Source organism: Ambystoma mexicanum, chromosome 11, assembly GCF_040938575.1.
Source record: "Ambystoma mexicanum isolate Mex_15411 chromosome 11, UKY_AmexF1_1, whole genome shotgun sequence".
Taxonomy (NCBI): domain Eukaryota; kingdom Metazoa; phylum Chordata; class Amphibia; order Caudata; family Ambystomatidae; genus Ambystoma; species Ambystoma mexicanum.
This window is the reverse complement of record NC_090934.1, coordinates 1325676410-1325697932: the sequence shown is the minus strand read 5'-3', so window position 1 is coordinate 1325697932 and position 21523 is coordinate 1325676410. Positions and strand designations below refer to the sequence as shown.

General features: G+C 46.6%; 1 protein-coding gene across 1 annotated transcript in view; it reads left to right on the top strand.

Moving 5' to 3' along the window:
• Window positions 1-21523, top strand: part of GNB5 (G protein subunit beta 5) — a 458941-nt gene that overhangs the window by 362382 nt on the left and 75036 nt on the right. The gene's annotated exons all lie outside the window — the stretch shown is intronic.

Here is a 21523-nt window from a genome sequence, read left to right as displayed (position 1 = left end):
ATGCTATGATTAGATTGAGTGTATTTGATGGGTAGTACATGAAGTTTGGATAGTCTGGCTCGAAGTCTCAAGTTTCTGATGGGTGGAGTGCAAGGGAGATTAGTTGGAGGAGTATTGTGGTACAGTACATGCCTGGGGAACATGTTCCGGAAGCTATGTAACTGTGTGGTGTTGGCCGGCCAAACTGTGGTATGGAGATGTTGGAGGGTAAGGGGAGGGCTATCTCTAGCTGATCTAGGTACTTTCATGAGTTTGCTACTATTTGAGGATAGTGTAAAGGCTTCTAAGCTCCACAATAGTGATGTGTATAGTAGACTAAGAAATAGTCCTATGAAGCTGCATGATGATAGGAGGTGCTGCATACAATAGTTAACACCAGGTGCTGGTGGTATAGTTAGGTGCAAGATGAGCACTCTGGTAAGGTACTAGATTGTAAGTCCCAGTTCTCAAGATGGCAATTTTTGACAATTGAGCGACAGGAGCATAACTTACAATGTTCGTGGTCAGATGATCAACAATCAGGCTGAACATAGGTATGACACTTAGTTGACTGTATGGGCATAACTTACATTAATAGTATTTCAGTTAATAAACCAAGCGTTTTGGGGCCATCTAGGCTTTTTGATGGTTATACAATCAATGGGTAGTGATATGCCAGTAGGTTAACAGTGTGTGGCAATCATAATTTACAGAGACAAGTATTTATCTAAAACCTTAGCTAACTTATCATGGTGGTCAAAATTACACAGTAAACATCTGACAGCGAACAAGGTATTGACATAGAGGGTACACTGCAGGTGTGTTCAAGCTGCAGATCAGGGCAGGACTCGTGGTCATACCAGCGGTGAAAGGCAGCGGCTGCTGCTGGGATGTGCTGGATGAGCTCCTGCTCATCCGCCCATGACTGAGTGAGGGATGAGGCACAGACAGGCCTGTGACTTATTCCGGGTGCCTTCGTCCGTGGTGCTGGCTTCCGCCTCCGGCGAGGCCGTGCAAAATAACAATAGCAGAGCCTCCAATGAGGTTAAGGGAAGGTTGCTAGGCAACCAGTATATGCAGAAACACGGAAGGAGCGCCAGCCATTTTAGGTGCCTCCACATGGTTTATTCTGTCGATTTGCAATGAAATGAAGGGATGAGCCCCTGTTGCTCGTTTCTGGTCGAAAAAAGGGTGCTTACTGGAAGGGGGCAGTCATGGAGAAGCTTACCGCTGCATCACATCTGCTCAAGCTGCAGATCAGAGCAGGAATCATGGTCATAGCAGCGGTGAAAGGCAGCGGCTGCTGCTGGGATGTGCCGGATGAGCACCTGCTCATCTGCTGATGACTGAGTGAGGGATGAGGCACAGACAGGCCTGTGCCTTATTCCGGGTGCCTTCGTCAGTGCTGCCGGCGAGGCTGTGCAAAATAAAAATAGTAGAGCCTCCAGTGAGGTTAAGAGAAGGTTGCCAGGCAACCAATATACTCAGAAACACGGAAGGAGCGCCGGCCATTTTGGGTGCCTACACGTGGTTTATTCCGTCAATTTGCAATAAAATGAAAGGGTGAGCCCCTGTTGCTCGTTTCTGGTCTAAAAAAGGGTGCTCCTTGGAAGGGGGCAGTGACGCAGAAGCTTACCGCCGCATCACATCTGCTCAAACTGCAGATCAGGGCAGGACTCGTGGTTGTAGCAGCAGTGAAAGGCAGCGGCTGCTGCTGGGATGTGCTGGATGAGCTCCTGCTCATGCGCCGATGACTGAGTGAGGGATGAGGCACAGACAGTGATTCAGCGGTAACTAGCCGAAATGTATAAAGTGATTCATGTTTAAATCGTGTATAACAAAAGGGTGATTTTAAAGGATGTATAATGTTAATGTGGTTTTATTTTTGAAGTAACATTTAGTACTGTTTATAGTGTTTAAATGGTTTTATGTAACCAATGAACACTTTAATTAAATCAAAAAGAATGAGCAACTTTCCCTCCATATTCTATGGACCCCCAAACATTTAGCTTTTGTTGTTTTTGAACCTGTCCTGAGTTTTTTACAGGGAGGTGAAGCCTTCAGCTTCACTCTCCTGGCCTTTTGCTCATTTATTTTGTCATGGGGAAACTTCTCAGTCCATCAGACTATCAGTACTCATACATATTTTCCCTTTTGGTCTTTTTACCTTACCTGGTACCTTTTTGACAGTGCACTCATCATCTTATAGTGGGGATACTTTTGTATCACTCTAGACCTTTACACTTGGGATTTGTGGTTACTTTCATATTTTCCAAAAGATAAGCTGGTAACTAACACAAAAAGAGCTACAAACATTTTTTCAATTGTGACTAAATGCAGCAATTACTTTGCTAGGCACAAAGCCACTCAGATCTTTATAGGATTTATTAGATGCATAATAATAATAATAATAATAATACATTTTTATTGTGTTTTAGTTCAATTCGAACTTTTCACAAATTTCTTAAACAATTCATAGACATTACAAATATTAAAAGAGCTGATACTTATTAGATAAATGTATTAGATGTAAGGAAATCCCATGTAAGGACATTCACTTGCCAGGGGAGGCTGCTGCTTTCGTGGGCTAGTGATGCCTTTGAGTGTGCTTGGCCCAGGAAGTGGGTGGGACTGTCTGGCCCGATTCCATATCTGCAGTGCCTGAGAATCTAGGTGTGTGGTAGGAGTGAAACCCACAGTGGTCCCAAATGGGAGCACTGCTGGCTGTTTGAATGGTGCAGATCCTTACCATTGGTGTTCTTGAATTTTCTTCCAGCCAGGAATTTGGATAAGAAGAGGACTCCTGTAGTCATTTCTTCAAATGAACGCTGGAGCCAAGTATCCTGTGTAGAAGAGCAGCCAACTGTAGATCCGTGGATGACTCCCGAAGAGGCCCAGCATCCCTTTCTGCGTTCGGCATGGTGAAGCCTTGCTGGTCTACCTGATCTGCGAAGGCCGTGAGCAGTGCTTCACCCCTTGGACTAGTGGGACCAACCAGTCTCGACCCGTTCAGGAGGATACAGCCATCCTGAGACTTCTCCCTCTACCACCTGGTAGACTGAGCAGCTCTGCAGTGGGCTACATCGCTAGAGCTATTGCTCGTTTTCTGCCAGAACTTCAGTAGATGCCAGTTTGTGGTGTAAGTCGACTTCCTGCTGAATTTCAGCCTCACAGCTTCAAGGGATCCTGTTCTGGAAGGACTTATTCAACCATGACTGGAAGGAAGAGTGCTGTCAGCAGTGTGTGGTGGCCGTCACTGGAACTCGCCTTCCCCCGTCAGGTGGAGTGTCCTGAAGAAGTCTGCATTGGTGCCTTCTGTATTCCTCGCTCGCCAAGAGTTGCACTATGTTCCTGGAACCGACCGGAAGAATCCTTGCATCTGCAGCTTCTGGGAACCTCTCACTGGAACCAATGGAAGGAAAACCTACCTTCAGCAGCCCGCAGTCAACCAATCTAGTCATCTGGGAAAATTAGTCAGCGAGGTAAGTAATCGCAACACATTCATCTCCTCCTGTTCTCCTTAGAATAAATTTGGGTTATACCATTCCATCGCTTTCTGATCATCAAGTTATAGACCAGGGGTTTCCAGGGGCGATGCAAGAAAAATACAAAAGTAATCCAAAAGGAGAGCACGCCGTGCAGGAAAAAACACAGCTTTATTAAACAGTCGACTGAATCGTAACACATTCTCAACTCCTCCCAAAAGGGCTGCAATATTCATACAAGGAAATCTCATATTAGCATAATTCAACAATCTTTACAATGTTGAGGATGTGCTAATGCATAATTGGTGGGTTGCCACGGGACACCTATGAGTCCCCTATGAGTTCACATACATAACGTGTCCCGATTGGGTAAAAACATTTCCTACAACATCAACCTCACCAGCCCTTCAAGAAGTCATAACCTTTAAGTGTCTCCTCCCCACTATCACATAATTATCTGCTGACTTGCTGAAACTCTAGTAGGCCATTGGTTGGCATCTGCTGTTGTGCAGGTTGATATTTCCCCCAATGCAGATAGGACCCCTTCATTTGAGACAGAGCAAGCCACAACATCCCACCAAATCTATACAATGGAATTATGAGCGAACAGCAACAAGTCAATCAAATATCCACAACCTACAATAGTTGCACAATCCCAGGAATTGCTGCATTTTCTTTACTGTGTTTAGTTGTGGGGTGTGCTGGATTGCTGCAGTCCTTTCTGGGGTGACCCTACTACCGTCTGCTGATATTATCTGTCCTATATACGCTACTTCTTTTTGACAGTATTGCAGCTTGTCCTTGTCAACCAAGTATCCCTTTTCTGTCAATAATGTGAGTAGTGTAATTAAATCCTGGTCTTCTATTGAACTGCACAGCAAAAGATCATCAACGTATTGTATCACTGTATTATGCATCTGCAAGTAACTCAAGTCCATTTTTAGCACACTGTTAAAGACACTTGTGGATTTGCAATACCCTTGTGGTAAATGGGTGTTTTGGAACTGGGTGCCGTGATAGGCAAACACTGTGAAATACTGTGAATCTAGATGTAATAGAATTGAAAATAATGCATTTCTTAAGTCAAGCACTATAAAACACTCAGCTCTGGTGGAGATGTTACAGAAAATGGTGACTGGATTTGGTACCACTGGAAACTCTGCCTCCAATATGTTTTTCAATGGGCGGTGATCCTGGATCATCCTCCACGACCCCCCTTCGCTTTTTTGACAGGGTAAATGGCTGTGTTACATGGTGATTCTAAAGTCGTAATGATGCACTGTCGCCACAGGGCAACTAATTGTTTCATAAATTCCCTCGTCTGCCTCTATCGACAGAGGGTACTGTTTTGCCCAGGGTAATGTTGCTCCTTCTTTAAGCTTTATACGGACTGCCCTTTTCAATACCCTACATTGTGGGGCCACTGGTCCATATTTTCGCTGGTGCCCTGCTCAAATCTGCTTGTGTGTATGTGTGTGTGTGTCGATATGATGCCCATAATTTGTGTCTTCTGGTGGACCTCCCTGTATTCTATCCATCAGCAGGCATGGTATGCACATTTGAAATATGAGCTTCCCCTCCCCATAGTCTGCAAAAAGTTCATCATCTGTCAGGTCTGTCAAATTCTGGGTTGGGTCAATACACATAACCCTGCGCCACTGTGTTCCCTTGTCATCTGTCCCTTGTAGGAGTACCATATCTTTAATCATGAGGGCTGCTTCTAAGTATATGCTGATGGCGGTACCTGACACTATTTCCCTCTGTACCTCTGGTCAGAATAACAATTCTGCGGGCAGTCAAAACATGTGATCTTTAATCTGTGGGACCCATCCCAACAAAACTTGTACCCCATACAAAAATAGTTGTGGGTGCAATGGTACACCTCAGTGGTGTGTGCACAGAATGACTTTATGGGTGCTGCAACTCGCTTGTAATAAAGGGCTGGTGTGGAGCACTGTAAACAAAATGGTCATGTTCAATTTGCTCATAAAGTCTCTGCCTAATATGTTGATGGGTGTGTACTTTGAATATCACAAGGGTGCTACAATTTGTTCTGTGCCTATGGTAAGAGGCAACTCTTCAGTTATAGGAACCGTTATTATAGCCCCAAAGAATCCCTGCATGTCCATTACTTTGTCCGACAGGAGAAAGCTACCATCCTTAATACAGGACTTGGTAGCTCCTGTCTCGACCAAAACCAAAAAAATATTTATGGCCTTTCTTCACTGCTACCTCGGGTTCCTCCTCGGAGTCTGCAGTTAACGAAAGTACTGGACACATCAGGCCTCCTTGTGTGCTGGCCTATTGGGTATTCGGTATTGACTCCAAGAACACAAAGAGGTTATTTCCTAACACTGCTGCCCTGTAGGGGGTACTTCATATTGTGCTAACAGGTTACTGTCCCACTGCTGTGGTGCTGCATGTGATTGTGCCTGGGTCTGTAGGGCTTTGGGTTGTGATTGCTGGGGCACCTGCGTTGGTTGTGTGACTGTCTGTGGTACCTGGGAAACCACAGTCTGCTGTGGCATTCCCGACAATGGTGCTTGTGCCTGCAGTGGCTGCATCTGTTGCTGTGGTATTTGTATCTGAGCCTGAGGGGTCTGCATGTGGGTGGCTGTACAGTGTCTGCAGCCCGCTTCTACATTCCCATGCATAGTGTTCCATCTGACCACAAAACAACATGGTTGTGGCCCATGGTTGTGGCCCTCCAAATCCATATCCCATTACCGTTCCTCTCTGTAAATACCCCGTCCTTTGTTGGTAGCATCCACCCTGTTGACCATACCACCCCTTGTGAACAATACCCTCCATGTTGGGGGAACCCTCTTGATTGAGCATACCCTACCACCTGTATATAATAACCTTGTGGTTGACCATATCCTACAGGTGATTGTGGCTGGGCAAACTCTATAGATGCTTGTGGCTGGACCATTCCCATGACTGCTCCCCCTCCCTGCTGGGCGGGCTCTGGCTGTCCTGTTACAATCTTCATTAATACTGCTCATTCCAGGCTGAGTTTAGCTAACTTTTTCTGCACCAGTATTGCTTCAACTGTTAACGCATTATCTGTAGAGTCTTTATCTTTGTCTTGCTGTGCTTTACAAAAGTGAATTATGTGCACTTGTAATTTCAGGCCACCATTTTGATTCTATCCCTACCACCTTCCCTAACGCTTTCCTTACGTCCGCAGTGAGTCCCCTAATCAATATGTGGTAAAAAGTGGGAATATATACATCCCAGGCAAGTCGTGTTTGTAGTGTCCTCATCTATTCTATCTGTTGGATGTATTGTGCAGGGTCTTCATCTGGCTTCATTGTGCGCGTCAAAATAGCATGCATGTCTGAGGTGTCTGGGTACATTGTCCTTAATACCTTCCACACGTGCGCTTAACAATTATTAAAAGGTGCGCCATTGTGTGCATTGCAATTTAGGGTTGCTCCACCACATCCTGCCTTCTCCCCAATTTTGTCTGTCTTCTGGCCCATTAAGGCGGCAAAAAACTCTTCATAACGCCTACCGCCAGGGTAATCCCTGCTGTTTCCTTTTCAAAGCTGTGAGGGACGGCAAGCTGTACATCAAATTATCCCAGTCCATGCTCGCCCAAGGTAAATACTGGGGTCCTCCTCGACACTTCTGCAGCAGGGACACCTGTGCCCGTGGCTGTGCCGCCTTTGCTCATTTTGCAGGTACTCACAACTGCCATCTTCCCAATACTACTCTGGAGTGTTAGGAACCAATCCCTTCCACTATCTCATTCCCTCTCCCTCCATCTTTTCTTTTCTCTCATTCTCCTTCTTTCCTTCTCTTTCTCCTTCTCTCTCGTCTGTTCCTTCTCATCGCAGAGCCGCCAGCTCCTTCTGAACCCCCCTCATCCTCTTCACTCCCTGTTGCTCCACTTTCATCGTCTATGGAGTCACTGTCTGCTGCCTCTCCACTTGGGAGGTCGGACTCTGGACACTTTTTTTTTGGATAACAAATAACAATACATGTGTTCAACTATGTCGCTCTCAAATCTGCCTTCCCTTGGCCACACCTTAAAACATTGCCATGCCGTGTCTTGCACTCTTTCAAAATGATATTTAATTATTTTATCTCGATATTGTGGCAGTTTAGTACAAATTTACTCCAAGGGCATCTCCATTACTACAATCAACCCCATCCCCTCCCTTTCGCTGTCCTCCGATGATGCTCTAACAGAGTCGTGTACTCCCCTTTGTCAATTTAGACCCCACTTTTGGCAAAAATGCCAATCGCAATTCTTTTTTCACTTGTACAAGACTAAACAAATATTTCTAATATAACACAAATACAAGCACACCAGCACCTCACCACATCAAACCGCTCACTTCTTACTCTCCCAACTCCACATTTCTCACCCAATCCACACCATCCTCTCATAAACGGCCGTATGTCCACACTCCTAACCACAATATTATCATTCCACTAATAATACTACCATACACTTCAACACTATATCCAAGTTTTGGCCTGCACTCATCGGGCCGACACAATATCTCAAAACCCATGCCGCGTTGTCCTTCCTCTACTGAGGACATCACCACATTTATCTCTAACCAGAGTACAGCCTTTTCTCCCACAAGACGTTTCCACAACGCTTCAACTACAAATGACATCACATTCCCTCGGGCAAAAGAAGACAACAGTGAGAGGCTCCCCTTACGCATTACTATGATATGGTTATTATTAATAATATTAATAATAATAACTTGGGAGTGTTTTTCACAAACTATGCAGACAATACGCAGAGTCATAGCAGCTACCGGGGATCCACACACTTCACTCTGCTACCCTATCTAACATCTACCTTCATATTGAAGCCTGGATGTCATCCAGCTGGCTGTGCCTTAACTGCAATTCGACGGAGATACTCCTCTCCGGGTCAAAAACCCCTGGGCAAAACCAAACCCAGATTATGCAAGTTTCCAAATAGAAGCTAACACCGTCAGAGTTCAGAGTAAGGTTAAAACCTTGGGGGGTTTGCTGGAGGACTCCCTGAACGTGGATGCCCACATTAATCAGCGGACAAAAAACTGTAATTACCCCCTCCGTCTTTTGAAAAATAGCAGCACATACATCACCAAAGATAATAGTGCCACCATTTCCCATGCCACCATCTAATCGAGAGTGGACAATTCGAATTCCTTACTGGTTGGGGTTTCAACTATCAACATAGGAAAATGTCAAGTACTACAGAACAATGCTGTACGCATTGTCAATAAACTAACAAGGCTGGAACATGTCTCAACTCATAGACAAAACATACATTGGCTGCCTATACAGGAAGGCATTGGGCCTCATTACACGGTAGGCGGTAAGCATGGCGCTACTAGTGCCATGGTTGCCGCCGGTATTTTACCGTGTCCGCCTTGGTGGATGGCGGAATTACCGTCCTACTCCAAGGTGAGCGGGGGCGGTACTTCCCCATTCACCAAGGCACTTCCCCATTCCCATTTTTGCCCCCATAGGGCATAATGGGAATGGGGAAAGCGCTAATTACGGTACCGCAAATTGCGGTACCGTAATTAGCAACAAGGTCCCTTTGCGGCACCCTACTTTAACGGCTGGTAAAACCAGCCGTTAAGGTCGGGTCCCGCAAAGGGAACTCGTAGTAAGGCGGTAAGGGTTTACCGGTACCGGTGCCCTTACCGGTACCGGTAAACCCTTACCGCCTACCGTGTAATGAGGCCCATTGACTTTAAAGTCAGCACCCTGGTCCACAAATGTGTGATTGGAGCCTCCCCAGAGTACCTGAAATCACTACTCTCACAGTACCGGCCTTCAAGAACGCTGCAGTCTGCGAACAGGAAACAGATCATATGCCAGAAATTCAAGTGCGGTAATGGCCTCGGAAGGTCTTTCGCAGTCAAATCGGCAAAACTGTGGAACTCACTCCCCACCACTGTATCAGGGGAACGGTAGCTAAGAACTTTTGGGAAATCTTTAAAAAACATGTTATTCAAATAAGCCCCCCTCTACACTTAGCTCCCTTGTGTCATCTTCTTGATGTTCCTGTCTCATCGTGTTTACGTGCTCCTCGCGCCCTTATGCCTGTGGGCTTATGGTGCCCTATAAATAAATAAAATAAATAAATATGATGCCATATCACTAATAACATATCAAAAATAATTAATAAAATACCAGATTCCATCAAACTCAACCTCTATTCAACAACCTCTAAATTAAAAGCTTTTCATGCACTGGTACACTCATGTGCTCTAGGACATTTGAATCCTCTCGCCGCTGAGTCTCTCCTCACTGGCCTACACTTTCCCCAGCAGTGGTCGGCCCTCAGGGATCAGGCAGACAATTCGGGAACTCAGTCGTCTGCCGGACCATCTCGTGCATGCACTTTATCAGGACTCGCCGGGGCAGCACCGCTCCTCCACAGAGTGGGGCACAGAGCACTCTCGGGCCTTCGAGAAGATTGGATATCTCGCTGGGGCCTCCAAGTGTATACCAGCGGTTTCCAGGGGTGATCCAAGAAAAATATAATTATATTATCACCTGCTTTTTACATTTCCTAGTGCGTATTTTGGGCCTAGAATAAATAGAGTATTTTTGTACTTAGCTGTCTAAATTGAATCATTGTGTGCTTCACCCTGTGGAACCATTGTGGATTCCTGATCCCACTTACACTCTGCTGAGCATAGCCTTCACGCTTACCTTGATTGGATTTTGGCTAACCTCTGTGGTTGGTCGGACCCATATTGGGCAAGTATTTATTCAAAATAATAAAGAAAAAACCTACTTTACCCTATTGCTACATGCTACAGGGGTGTTACCTACCTAACCAAACTAATAAAAAGGGCTTGTCTGTCGTCAGGCAGTTCAAATCAAAAATGACCTCTGTCCAAAATGTAATCAGCATGACCCTACCAGTAATACTAATAACTAAGGTTTGCCAAAACTTTACAGGGTTCCCTTAGTTCACACTCATATATATATATATATCAGATGTGAAAATGTCATCCTCTAGAAACAAGCAAATTACGATGGTCTCTTCTAGTTCTCTGTGTCTTATTTATGAGCTCCTGTAGCTCCTGCCTACTACGCATAGGTCTGGACTTTCAGACGGTGTAAAGCATATCAGTTTTCCAGTACTTTCCTAAATGGTTTTCATAAGATAGTATCGTACAGTCCCTCTTCTGAGTTTGCGCATTTCACTCTTTCCACTCAACCCTTATGGGGTTTGCTATAACTTTATCATGGCTGAGGCACCACCACTCCTTTAGGCTCCTTCTCTGAGCCCTTGGCGTAATATGCAATCTTGACTCATAGTACTTTTCAAAGTTTCCCATTAAGGGATTTCCCAGCTCTTCAACAGTTAACTTTGTTAACTTCTTCCATCCTTCATATGATATTCTATCCGGCTTTCTCAAAGCCTCAAGCTTAATATCTCCACTCACTTTCCTTGGTTTCTCGTGATGTGTGCACTTATGCTTTTTCAATGTCCCAACATCCATATCATAGTTTTCACAACTTCCTTCACTTAATGTATGTTCCTCTGGCAGCCTCTCCTTTCTCCATTCCACGCCAGTGACTTTTTTGTGCATCATGGGTGGCATTTCAGGGTTTGGTACTCACACTTTTCTGCTTCTGTGATTCCTCGTCTGCCTGTTCCGGGCTTCGCAACAGCCCCCCTCTCTGCGTCTCTGTAGGTTGCTGCGCTCGATGAATGCCTGCTGATGGAAGGTTTCAGGACTCCTGCTTCCACTGGTGTCTGTGTTGTTAGACGGGCCATAGGCCCATTACAGTGCTTCCGTGGTCATTCCACCACATCAGACGCTCCTCCAAGCTCCAACACCACAGCAGCTGTTCCGCTGTTCAGGTTGCCGGATCGGATCTCTGACGTCTTACTCTGGTATTCTCTGCTTCTTGGATCACTGCAGGTACCACAGTTCGACTCTGCTCTGCCCATCGAAGGTATAGCTACGTCAGAATGGTTCCCCTGCATACGTCTCTCTCTCTCCTCTTCCCCGATCCACTTGTCTTTCTTACATACAAGTTCGCTCTGAAAGGGATGTCTTAGTTACTTACCTGTAGCTGTATTTCTCCAGCATTGGTATATTTCATAGATTCAGATGCTTGAATATTCCCCGTCGTCAGACTGGGAATCCTCAGTGATAGAATAATGATTACATTTTTTTTTAATATACAGACATTGCTAAATAGAAATGCATGTGCATAGTCCATTATGGCCTATGAGCCATTCTATTGTGTAGTCCCTCCACCTCACTTTGGTCCATTTATGACCCCAACCAATGAGGTGCAGGACTTAAGCTCCGCCCCAGGCAGCCATTTTAAGATTTTGAACTGTAGTTATTACAGTATGATGGGTGCTGAGCGTAGGAGCAGCCTCTCAGGGGAGGCGGGTGGGCGCATGTGAATCTATGAAAGATACCAATGCTGGAGGGATACAGCTACAGGTAAGTAACTAGGACTTCTCCAGCATTGGATCTTTCATAGATTCAGATGCTTGAATAGAATACCAAGCAGTTAAAAAACATGCCACCATCATATACATATATATGCATAATACAGAAAACATATCTGTGATCAAACCTTTACCATGCGGCAACACAACGGTTACATACTCGGGAGGGAAAAGGAGGCTGGTCCTACCTTATGCAAAGAGGTGGCAGAGCACTGCTTGTCCATCTGCAGTTTCTTTGTTGGCATCTTCAGCCAGGCAGTAGTGTTTAGCGAACATGTGAAGAGTGCTCCATGTGGCGGCTCTGCATTTGTCCTTCAAGGCCACCCCTGCGTGGAACGCTGTTGACGCCGCTCTCCCTCTGGTGGAGTGCGCTGAGGGTGGTTTGGGAAGGGGGTCGCCTTTTGCTTGATGGCTGTGGGTGATGCAAGAAGAAACCCAGCGCGCCAGACCTTGTTTGGAAATATGCTGGCCCTTTGTGTGGCCAGAGAAGGCGATGAACAGTCTATTTGAAGAATGAAATTCCCTAGTTCTTTGCAAATAAAACTTAAAGACTCTTGCTATGTTGAGAGAATGCATTGTTAGTTCTGCTTCTGAACAGTGATTCTGGAATAAAGTTGGCAGGACAATGCGTTCTGTGAGCGTCATTTCCGATACTACCTTCGGAAGGAACTTAGGGTGTGGTCTTAAAAGACACGAAAAGCGAGTCCATTTCCTAGTGTAGGTGATGCGTGTAGAAGGAGCCCTTGAGGACCTGATTATATCCCAGCATTCCGCAGGCAGATTGAGATTCATCAGTTTACGCTGCTCAGGAACCAGGCCTTAAGAGACAGGCTCACTGGATTGTGATGGAGGATCTTGCAGTTCTGTTGCATCAATAGATAATGATGCGCTTTGAGGCAAATCGGGGGCCATCGGGACAGGTGCTGTGTGGTCGAATAACAGACCTGCCGCGCCGAGTCTGGCGCAATTAGGATCATAGAACACTTCTGCTCTTTCAGTCTGCGTAGTATCCTGGAAATGAGGGGAAAGGGGGGAAAGGGATATAGGAATTTCCCCGTCCAATCCACAGAGAAAGCGTCTCCTACTGACTGACTCTCTGGGTACCTGGAGGCGAACATTCTGCATTTCTTGTTGGCCCTGTTGGCAAAAAGATTGAGATGTGGATGCCCCCAGAAGGCGAAGATCCATTGGGCTTCCTTCTTGTCCAGCTCCCACTCGTGAGAAGACGTTTAGTCCCTGCTCAGTTTGTCCACTAGGACATTGTCCACTCCCGGAAGGTTTTCCACCTTGATTTGGACTCTGTGGTGCAAGGCCATGCCCATAGTAGTTGATCTTCTTGAGATGCCTCCTTGCTTGTTTGTGTAGTGCATGGAGGTCGTTTTGTCTGTCTGTACAGTGAGTACCTGCCCCGCTACTACTGTAAGGAAAGCTTTCAGTGCCCACCATATGGCCCCGAGTTCCAACACGTTGATGTGGAGTTTGGACTCCTGGGGTGACCAGGTGCTCTTGGTTTGTAGGTCTGTAAGATGAGCGCCCCAGCCCGAAAGAGACACGTCTGTCCTCAAGAAAAGGGTTGACGTTAGTGCCTGAAACGGAATTCCTTGTAAGAGGTTCTGCGGAGCATTCAACCATCGAAGAGCCTTGTGCAGCGTCGTTGGAATCTGGACGATGTCCTCCCATGAGCCGAGAGCTTGTTTCCATTGGTGGTCCAGTGCCTCCTGAACATGCCTCAGGCAAAGCCTGCAATTTAGTATGAGGAATATACATGAGGACATCATGCTCAGGAGGGATTTGTAAGAGCGCACTGATGTTGTTTCTCTCCCTAAGAACCATGAGGTCAAGCAGAGAATTGCTGTTGCTCTTTCTGCCAACAGTCTCACTCTGGGAATGTTGGTGTCGAGCTTGGCTCCCAGGAAAGAAACTTCTTGCTGGGAACTGGGCAGGACGTTGCGTTTTTTATGGCGAAACCTAACCCTCTAAGGAGATTTGTTGTCTTTGAAACTGCCAAGCGTGCGCTTGAAGGGGAACTTGCTCTTATCAACCAGTCGTCCCGATATGGAAAGACTTCTGTTCCTGTCCTCCTGAGTTTTGCAGCCACTGGTGCTAGGCATTTGGTAAACATTCTTAGTGCTGATCTCCGACCGAACGGGAGCACTCAAAATTGAAAATGAAGATTGCCCACAGTGAACCTGAGGAATTTTCTGTGTGCTGGGTGGATTGGTACGTGGAAGTATGCGTCCTCCAAGTCTAGACTGGCTAAGAAACATGCATGTTTAGCCAAGGGAGCACTCCTTGCAAAGTTATCATCTTGAATTTGATGCGCTTGATATATTTGTTTAGCACTCTCAGGTCCAAGATGGGTCGCCATTGACCATTCTTCTTTTTGATGAGCAAGAAACGGGAGTAGAAATCCTTACCCCTTAAAGAGTAAGGTACTGGCTCTATTGCTGCTTTGTGCAGCAGTTTCTGGATTTCGGACATGATTTGCTTTAACATATGCACCTTGCACGTAGTCGGGGGCAAGGAAAGTGGTTGGTTTAGAAATTCTAATGTGTGTCCCTCGCGGACCACCTTTAACACCCATTTGTCTGATGTTATTGACTGCCAGCGTTGAAAGAACTGGCTCATCTTTCCCCCCACTGAGGTGTGATGTTGAGGGGGTGGAGCTGGACTGTCAGTATTGTTTGCTCTGCGACTTCCCTTGAGCGGAGCCCCGCCTCCCTCTCTGGGCGTATTTGTTGGAAGATTGGTACTTGGTGCCCTGGTATGAACTACCTGGCTGTAGAAAGGGTGGTTAAAACCTCTGTACATCGAGGATGAACCTTAACAAGGACGAAACGATCAGCGATCCTTGTCTTGGTCTTTCAAGGAGCTGATGGCACGTGCCGTGTCCGTTTTGGTTCCTTTGAGGTGGTCATCGAGCTTTTTCTCGAAGAGTTCTTGACCATCGAAGGGCATGTCCAATATCTGTGCTTGGACCTCAGGCCTGAAATTGGTAGCCTTCATCCAGGCCTGTCTTCTAAGCACCCTGCCGTGGGCCATCTGCCGGAAACCTGACTCCGCCACATCGACTGCAGCGTCAATCATGGGATCCGAAGCTCCTTCCCCATCGGCGATAATCGACCTGGCTTCCTCCTGGAGTTCTACAGGTAGCTTTTTGGTCAGCTTGGACATGCAGAGCCAAAGCTTGCAGTCGAATCTCGCCGTCATGGCCAGTGCGTTGCCCACTCTGATGGTAAGCGATGCTGATGCGGACACTTTCCTGCCCATAGCCTCTAGTTTGCGACGGTCCTTGTCCGGTGGGGCTGATAGAGTTGATGCTGGATTGGTCAACTTTTTCCTAGCTGCTACTGTGATGACCAAGTCCGGTTTTGTATGACCTCGTAGACAAAGAGGTGCAGACTCCGGAGCCTTGTATTTTTTGTCTGGCCTTTCTAGAGCCGGAATGGATAAGGGTGCGGCCAATATCTTGGATCCAGACTCCCAAATGGTGTTGAGGAGAGGAATGGTAGTAACAGTTCTCCTACTTTGTCCCTGTGCCCATAAATCACCGACTTCTTCTCTTCCGATGTGACCTGTAACTGAAACTATTCTGCGGCTTTGCTGATGATGGTATGAAAAGAGACTAGATCATCTGGCGGTGAAGAGCCACACGGAGAATCTTACTTTCTGGGCTTTTCGACAATGCAATCGTCCCATTTGCTAGTATCCGGCTCTTGCGTGATCTCACCTTCTTCTGGTTCAGAAAATTCTCTGAAAGGATCTTCTTGCCAGTCTGAGACCGAAACAGAGGATGGTACAATTGTTGGATCTCTAGTTGGAGACCTTGTCCTGTGTGACGATGCTGGAGAACGGACCCTTGTTGGTGAAGCACTGAGTGTCCTGCTCCTAGACCTGTGCAGTGGCTCAGGTGAATGCACCCTTTTCTGTGGCCTACTCCTGGAAGGCGAATGTCTTGGCATGCTTTGTCGAGGTGAAAAATCCCTCTGCAGGAGCTCAGGCTCCCTCGGTACAGCTGACTTGCTTTTTTCATTGTGACGTCTGTTGAACTCCTGAATGATCCTTTTGCATTGGGATGATAAACTCACTGATGAGGACTTAGTCGTGGACGATGCGGTTTGTCGTGTGGTGGTCATCGGTGAGGGTGTTGATGGCTTGGTGGACAACGGGCCTCTATCTTTACTGCCGCGCGTAGACGGCTTCTCCTTGGACGACTGCCTCCCCTCCCCCCTGGATTTTTGTAAACTCCTCCTACCCTTTGAAAAGTCTTCTGTGGGCATCATTCCGAGTCCAGCGGTAACCGTGCCGGACTTGTATTACCATTCCGCCTCCGTGATTGCCGGAATCACCGGGGCATTACATCCCTGGTGACCCGGTAATTCCGGAGGCGGAATTCTGTTAATCCCCATTCCCATGGAGTCCCATAGGACTCCATGGGAATGGGGAAGTGGAAACACTGGCACCATGCTGTAATGGTGCCAGTGCTTTCATGTCTGCCTGCAGGCGGGTGGTGTTAAACCCACCAGGTCAGATCTGGCGGAAGTGACACCTCCCGCCTACAGGACTCTTAATCAGCCGGTCCGAAAAGAACGGTGGTGGCGGATTTACCACCACCGTTCTTTCCGGACCGGCTGACTTGCTGACTTGTAATGAGGCCCATGTTTGTCTTGTAGGGTCTTAGTTGAAAAAGACTTGCAAATGTGACAATTCTGGATGTCATGAGGATAACGACAGTATATACAGTGATCATGGGGATCTTTCATGTAAACCACCTTTCTCCTGCACCTCGTGCAATCCCTGAATAGGGAAGGCTTCTTGGTAGTCTGAAGGTCAGCCATCTGAAGACAAAGTTCACTCAACGAATTCTGGTTCAAAACAAGTTTTTATGAAACCCCAAAAACCATTGGAGATAGCCCCTAGCCAGGGGAATGTGGTAGAGTATATTAAAATATAAACTACTGTGAAAATTGATGACAATTCGAAAAAGCTCAGAGAGCTTGAGGATTACCTGTGTCAATTAGACTGCGGTGAAAAATATGAAGATGGCTGCCTGGAGCGTAGCTTAAGCCCTGCCACCTCATTGGTTGTGGTCATAAAGGACCAAAGTGAGGTGGAGGGACTACACAATAGAATGGCTCATAGGCCAGAATGGACTATGTACATGCACTTCTATGTAGCAATGTGTGTACATTAAAAAAAAATGATAATTATTATTTTATCACTGAGTATTCCCAGTCTGACGACAGGGAATATACAAGCATCTGAATCTATGAAAGATCCAATGCTGGAGAAATTGCCTTTTACTTCAGGCATCGTGGTTGATCCTGCATTGCCTGTAGCCAAACAAAAATGACGGCATGCTATTCATTACTGGAGGCAGTCCCAAATATGCAGATAAAATGGCGTGAGTATGGAGTTCTAAGCGGGAATGAGAGTCCTTGTCACCTAAGGGGGAGTCACTCCCAGTGAGGTCCCACCTCCCAGACACCTAGGGAGGGTCTTGCGGAACAGGCTCACCTCCCTAGCCTCAAAGGGGAGAAGGGGCGAATACCCTTGATTCATCACACCTCTCAGAGTTCCCCTGTCCACTATAAATAGGATGGCCTCGTAAAATCTGTCCACAAGGCCATATTCTACAAATCCATTTTAACACAGATTACATAAAATTTGATGCTTTTAGCGTCCAAACTGCCCATGTAGCCTTCAATTCTTTTTTTGCCTCTTTTTGTGCCATTTCTAACCTGACCGGCACCACACTCCTCAGTGAAAAGAGGACCACCATGAGAGACTAGGAGGAGCGACACAGTAGGCGTGGGACCCGTTTGAGAGTCTAGGATGAAAGAATAGGATTGGGATGAAAGCATAGGACGGGGATGAGAACCTGACAGACTCAGATTACATAAAGTACAGGGCTCTGCAGACATGACATGACGTTGGTTATCATGTAGGACTTTTTATTAATTGTCTAGTGAGGAGCACATGAAAAGTTATAATTCACGATTGTGTTTCATTTGCTAGGAAAACAGTATTGCTTTGCCATATTCTTGCCAAATAAGGGCCATGGTGATGAAAGAACACAAACCAGTCCAAATTTAAATCCAAACCCCTCCTGCCTGAAGTAGCACAATGTGACATATATCCACAACCTGCTATGCCCCTCACGTGCAATGCATACGAGCTATGTGCCCAATGTAGATGGTGGCTCTTTCCACAAGTCTTGCCTTTTTAGGAAACAGCATTTGGCATCAGTGGTGACTGATGAACTTTCTAACAGGTAGGGCGTAAAGACTGACCCCAAACTGAAGCTGGCAGATCCACGTTTGCTGAATCCCCTTTAAACATTTTGAAAATAATGAGCCAACATGGTGCATTTTGCACACCAATTTGAAGGCTAAATTCGATTTTTTTTTAAAGTTATTGTATTCAAAGGCAGTTCTCAAGGGCGGAAAGTGATGTATTCCATCACTTCAGAACCAGATCTACCACTGTACATACAGAAATATTTTTCGGCACAGAGAATTATGTATGTGGCTATCAAACAATTGACTGCTCTCAGTTATTTGTAACAGCAAATGCAACAATACGTGCACCTTTGATCCTGTCTTTGTAACTGTAATGCCTTGGGCTAGATTATTTCAAAGGTTGGGTAATGCAGTCTCCCAATTTTGTGATGTGCAGCTTTGGGATTTTCCGATACAGCTTCCTCGTCAGTAAGGGATTTGCCCAATATATGGGACTGGTGTGATCACTCTGGGTGCAATGTTTTCAGGTGGGCCCTTTGTATCTTTAAATGAGGTTCCAGCTAAATTGGGAAGTGAGCCTGTGGTTATTTTACAATGTTACTGTCTGTGTTCTTATTTTTGGTGGAAATTCCCCTTCTTTCCACTGAAACTGGATGTCACTGCCGCCGGCGACTGGCGTTTGTGGCGAAGGTGGAAACAAGGACGCCATTGAAATGTTCCATTACGTCCCTCCTCGCCTACCAGACTCGGTCTAGTTGTTTTCAAGATGGCCGCCGCCGTTTGTATATCTTACTCGGCTGCCGGCGGCTCGGCGCGTTGCAACTGTGTTCATTCCTCACCCTGTTGCTTGCGCTAGTATCCCATCTGATAGTCTGCCTTGCAATCACGTCTTCCCTACTCTTCCTGTTTCTTCTCCTCCTCCCGTTCCCTATGGGCCCCCCCTTCTTTGGATCCTGTGTGCCTTCTCCTGTGTTTTGTTCCCGGGCTGATTTTTCTGCTGGGATTTCTTCGCTCTAGGATTCTCTATCTCCCGGATATTCCGTTCACTCTTGTCTTCCATCCCGAGGGGTACCCTCCTGTAAACCGCCTTATTCATTTCCCTTGATTAACGGAATCACGCCGACCTTACTATTTCCTGGATTTTCGGCGAAGGACCATTCAACCTACTACTGTGCCGACGACTTCCACAACCTTCACGACTATATACGATCTAGGGGTTTTTTGCCGTTCCAGTGGCTTTTTCCCCTCTGGCTGTCGCGGAGGGGAGTCAGCGTGGGTTTTCTCTGTCTGTGAGTCACGGTGGCTTCTTTCCGAGGTAGACCATATCTTCTAAAAAGAAGAAGCCGTACATTGGACTTACCCGCCGGAAGAAACTGGACTATTCAGGTGAGGAGGAAGAGATTGGGGAGGGTTATCTATCGAGTGAAGACGAAGATATAGCTGATCACCTAGCAAGTCCCGTAGTCCATAGAGTCAGTCCTGATAGTTTGCAACGCCTGAAAGAAGACATGGCTACGCCACAACTACTGCAAGAGCTGGTGACAGCTGTCCAAACCCTCAACGTAGAAGTCCAAACACTAAAAGCTGACAACGTGGCGCTCCAACAAAGAGTAGCTGCAAGAGAACAACAGACAACTGATCTACCCCCACTACCCCTGGTGTCAGGTAAATTCGACGGCTCGGAAAGAAAGGTTAAGGAATTCCTGGAAGCCTGTAATATTCATTTCACCTTCCGCAGAAATGCTTTTTCCACGGATCATTCCAAGGTGGGTTTCATGATCACGCACATGACGGGAAACGCCTTGGCATGGGCTACTCCATTGGTATCCCTATCAGACCCAGTGTTGCAGGACTATGCGGCCTTTAAGGAACTACTGCGACACACCTTTTTGCGAACCGAAAGCTCACATGTGGCTAGCGAAGACTTGCTGGATGTGCGTCAAGGGAGTACCGACTTACTATCCTATATCTCCACTTTCAAGAAACTCGCTGCAGAGGCAGGTTGGCCAGAGCAGGCCCAGTATGCCATATTCCGCCGGGGCTTGCGAGAAGATCTCAAGGATGAGCTTGCCCGGATCCCGCGCCCAGAAACCTTTTTAGATCTTCAAACTGCAGTTCTAAGAATAGATTTCCGCCTGACGGAATGAAGAAACGAAAGGAAAAAGGTTTGAGGTCCGCATTCTTTCTCGGATATACCCCCCGCCTCCTCCTCACATGGATCGCGTCCCGCCAGAGATGAACCCATGCAGGTCGGAAGCACCAGATCTCCATTGACTGCCGAAGAAAAGAAGAGGAGACGTGAAGGGAACCTTTGTTTATATTGTGGAGCCGCCAACCATCTGTTGAGAGACTGTCCCGATGTGCCCCCAAGGAGATCGGGAAACGACCGCCCTCGATAATCAGTGGAACAGACTATCGAGGGGCTACACCTTGTTCCTACACTACACTTTCTGTGGCCTCATCTCAGATGAGTGATGATGTGCGTCTCATGGTGATTGCCATAAAACTCCGCTTCCGGAAGAGAGAGGTAGAGACGCAGGCTCTACTGGATTGTGGGGCGGCTGGAAACTTCCTTGACACCTTTTGGGCTGATAAGGTGGGTCTGCTAAGGATTGAAAAAAAGGAGGACCAAAAGGTTGAAGGAGTGGACGGTACACCCCTATGTTCAGGACTCATTACTCACACCACCGAAGAGATTCAAGTGTCCATTCACCAGCATTCTGAAATCATACAGTTCGACATTATACGGGCGGCCCACTTCCCTGTCATCTTAGGAATAGGGTGGCTCAGGAAACACAACCCAACGGTGGATTGGTCTAAGAATCTACTAAGTTTCCATTCCGCTTTTTGCCTACGAGAATGTCTTCCAGAACCAACATTCGCAACTGTCAAGACCATGTCTGCTGTGGAAAGCAGTTCCATCCATTGCATACCGGAATGTCTTTCAGAATACAATGAAGTCTTTCAGGAGCAGACCCCCATTAGACTTCCTCCACATCGCCCAGAGGATTGTGGTATCGACCTAGTGCCACAAGCATTGGTCCCCTTTGGGAAGATGTATTCCCTCTCTGTATCAGAGAAGGCTGTACTCCGATGTTACCTTGATGATAATTTAGCAAATGGACTCATAAGACCTTCCAAATCCCCCGCTGGGGCCTCGCTGTTTTTCATACCCAAATGGGACACCAAGGAGCTGCGGCCCTGTATCGACTATCGGGGGTTAAACAGAGTGACCATAAAAGATCGATACCCTATGCCTATCATATCAGAGATTCTAGAGGCTGTCCAAGGTTCTGTTGTGTTTACTAAACTTGATCTACGGAATGCGTATCATCTACTCCGCATAAGAACAGGAGATGAGT